The following is a 4,216-nucleotide window of genomic DNA, read 5'->3' as shown; positions in this document are numbered from 1 at the left end:
CCCCCCACACACACACACTCCAAACAAAGAACGTGTGCGGATGTTATAGTTTTTCTTTTTTTCTTTTTTTCTTTCTTTCTTTTGGTATTTTTTTCTTTAAGTGCGCGGATTTGATAGCTCTTTTTCTTCTTTTTTTCCTACATTTTGTTTTTCTGTCTCTAAAAGCGTGCTGCATCCTTGAGATGTACGTCTGACCCAATTTAATGTAGTGTCGGTAAAACGCTTCGACATTATGACAACAATCACATTTATTTGGACAGAGTCCTACGGAAAGCGACAAAGGCTATTCATACGTCACTCCTACCTTTCGCTGAGCTTTCACATCAATATTTGTCGTTGTGTAACATCAGAGATCTGGTAACATGCAACAGTTATTTATAGTTCTCATGCAAAAAAACTCACCCAATAGCCGGAAACGAACATCATGATGTTTGAAAAAAAGCACGTCAATTTCTTCATGCATTTTTCGTTAATCACTAACAAAAAATAGCAGCATAATAATAGTATTTCAAAACAGCCCGTCAATTTCACAAGAACTTACGTTGATGGATCTTTATCATGGAGCCACAACTAACAACAGAATATAAGTACTGTACTTGAAAAAGAAAACCAATTTACATTAGAAACTCTCATCGATGGGAAATATCCATTCGGAAGAAAAAAAAAGTATTACTTGAAATCTGCACGTCAATTTCCTTAAGAAATGTTTGTTGAAATGCCTTTTTCAGCATGTAAAAAACTAACAACATGATATAAATTAAAATCTGCACGTTAATTTTCACAAGAAACTCGTTGAATTGCCCTTTTCGTTAGTCGAAAACTAACAACATAATATTTGAAAGCAGCACGCCAATGTTCTCGAGAAACCTTCACTGACTGGCCTTTTTGTTAGACAAAAACTGACAACATAATATAACTTGAAATCCGCACGTTAATTTCTATAAGAACCTTTCGTTGAATGGCTTTTTTCGTCAGGCAAAAACCAACAACATAATATCTGAAATCAGCACGTCAATTTCCAATAGAAATTTTCGTTGATGGACCAGTTTCATCGCTGTCCAGTGTAATCAGTCATTCCGAAACTAGGCGCCTCGTGGCGAGACGTGAAGAAACGATGATCATTGTTCAATTGTTTGAGGACACCAGCGAACACAGTATTTTGACTTAACAGCAGCAGACCAAAGTCATCGTTGGGGTGTATTTTGAACTGTCATAGACACACACCAGGAAAGACACATTCACTCAGGTGTCATGGTATGGTGAAAAATGGTGAAATGGTATGGGTTTAACGCCCCTATCAGCACTATTAGTGTCATGGTATGGTGAAAAATGGTGAAATGGTATGGGTTTAACGCCCCTACCAATACTATAAGTGTCATGGTATGGTAAAAAATGGTGAAATGGTATGGGTTTAACCCCCTACCAATACTATAAGTGTCATGGTATGGTGAAAAATGGTGAAATGGTATGGGTTTAACGCCCCTACCAGCACTATTAGTGTCATGGTATGGTGAACAATGGTGAAATGGTATGGGTTTAACGCCCCTGCCAGCACTATTAGTGTCATGGTATGCGCGTTGTTGTCTAAATTTCAGATACACACAAAACATGCTTGGAAGATACGAGTGGATGGAGGAGATATTCTTCTTTTTTTCAAAGCGCCCCAGGGGAGCAGCGAGATTGTTAATTGGCTAGAGTGCTAATTTTTAAAGAATCATACATGACATTCATGTCTAGTCTCTAGGAATAGCCGAGACCTAGAGAAGAAAACGTCGGTCAAAATTAAAGAGCTAAAGTTTGTCTGGGGGGGGGGGGTGAGAGGGATCTGGAAAATGGACGGTAATGAAATGCCGTTTTAAGTTTAAAAACGGTTTCCTGTATGGACCTGTCCCTGATTGAGCTGTTTAAACGCAGTGTTCTTCTGATTAATTATTATTCTTATCAAACCTATCCAACTTATCAGATAGCGTCTGAGTAAATCAGCAAAAGTTATATCTATTGAATTTTAGTGGATTGTGCCATAGTTGTAGTCTTTGGCTCGTCATGAAAGACGAAGTGGTCGCCTTCAAATGTATGAAATTGTGAGCCATTGTGAAGAAATCAGGCGCTCGTCACAATAATGAAATCAAAGAAATCGGCATCTTTCTAGCTGATGGGAACATTTTTTTCTCAAATTTTCTTCTTTTTTTTAAACCTCAACACCTTTTATGTCCATTTAAAAAACGTTTAATTTTCTGAGGGGATTTTACTGAAAAACATTGATAAAGGCACCCAAAAAAGGTAAATTTTCAGATTCCAAGTACTCTTAGGCTATGGAAGTTACGAAGCTTAGGCGGCCATTTTCTCGATAATTTTAACCTCTGAAACCAGGCTACCCTGACCTCCTTCAATCGCAATTATTAATTATATCTCGACTTCGATTCAACATTGATCAATATTTTTTTTCACCAAAAGGAAGATAACTAAACAGGCTTGACGATGATACCAATATCCCCATATGCTCAAAAGTTGACGAGCGCCAGATTCCACCACGTGGTGACACAAATAGAGTTGACATTTTCTAAGACGGACACATATGTGAGGCAGCGTGGTGAAATCTATTGAATTTTCGGGGGGGGGGGTTGGCTCTACACCTTTCATGCCCTGTAGAGAGCACATTTCTGTGTGGATTTTACTGAAAAACGTTGATTAAAGGAGGAAAAAATATAAATTTTCAGCTCCTATGGACTCTCAAGCTAAGGAAATAATTCATCTTTGGCGGCCATTTTCTCTCAAAGTTTACCTCTGAAACCAGGTGACCCCACCTCCTTTAGTCGCTAATATCTCGACTTCTATTCAAGATAGATGGATTTTTTTTTCTTCAAAGGCAAGTCCCATGAACAATCTTTAAGATGATACCAATAACTCCACATGTCCAAAAATTGACAAGCGCCTGATTCTACCACGCGTGACACATATAGCCGATGAGATAAGTGGCCATCTCAGACAGCTTACACATTGTCATCATAGTGTAAAAAAAATACATACGGGAAGAAAAGGGACGTGACCGCTCGTACAGGTGATTGTCCTATAAAGGTGGCCGTTAGAACAGGTTGAATAGTATGTCAAATGTTTCAAACCCATCTAATGGAGGTTTGAGGAAACTTTTCTGCAATGTGCACCTGGCATAATGAGTGCTCCCTAAGATAGGTCAGCATCTGATTCTGCCGTTTTAACACAGATTTTGTCGTGACTTGACTCTTCGTAAATATAACGCATGGGCGTTTGTCGGGTGTTCTGGTGTGGTTGGCTCCTTCTTCCCTATCAAACATAATTTTATCGTCCTTATCTCTCCACCTTCCCTTTCGTTTCTATTACATTTTTTTTTTGTAACACCTTTAATCCTCGGCGTTTGTATGACCTTATTGTGTTGCAAGTGTTGTACACAAAACTCTAACTAGAACTAAACTTTCGTCAAAGAATTGAAAAAACCCAACAACAACAGCAACAAACAACAAAGATAAGGCTGGGAAAAACAAAACTGTCCTCTGACACCAGCCCAGACATAGCTAGATATCCCTGGAGCAAGGACGGCCACACAGAAGAAAGCATCTGTATTTGTTGTTAGCACTGGTCATCTGGACTAACCAGTCCGGGAGCCTGGCTAACTTCAGAGAAGGTCACAGCACGTTGATGGACAGTTGGGAAGGTGACACTTACAAAAGCAGCACTAGTAGACGTGACAGTTATAACGGTGGCACTTACAAAAGCAGCACTAGTAGACGTGACAGTTGGGACGGTGACACTTACAAAAGCAGCACTAGTAGACGTGACAGTTGGGACGGTGGCACTTACAAAAGCAGCACTAGTAGACGTGATAGTTGGGACGGTGGCACTTATAAAAGCAGCACTAGTAGTAGACATGACAGAAGGAGCAACGTGCACTGATAAGCATGTAGTCAAACTGCAAAGTCACTGACTCTCACAGGCACACGCGCACACATACACACATGTATGTTGACAAATGCACAAACACACAAACAAAGACAGAAAAACAGACGGGAATACATTCCTACAAGTCAAGTATCGTTTTTAGATTCACGGCACTTGCAACAGAATCAAGTAATAATAATAGTGTCAACAGTTATGAGTAAGTTATGGGTGTTCCAAGAGAGTAACAAATACAAAACAGAAGGGGGAGAGATACGACGACTGACAATTTGGTAAGGAAGAAGTG

Source organism: Aplysia californica, unplaced genomic scaffold (genome assembly GCF_000002075.1).
Source record: "Aplysia californica isolate F4 #8 unplaced genomic scaffold, AplCal3.0 scaffold00356, whole genome shotgun sequence".
In the NCBI taxonomy this organism is placed as follows: Eukaryota; Metazoa; Mollusca; class Gastropoda; order Aplysiida; family Aplysiidae; genus Aplysia; species Aplysia californica.
This window is presented reverse-complemented; position numbering follows the sequence as displayed.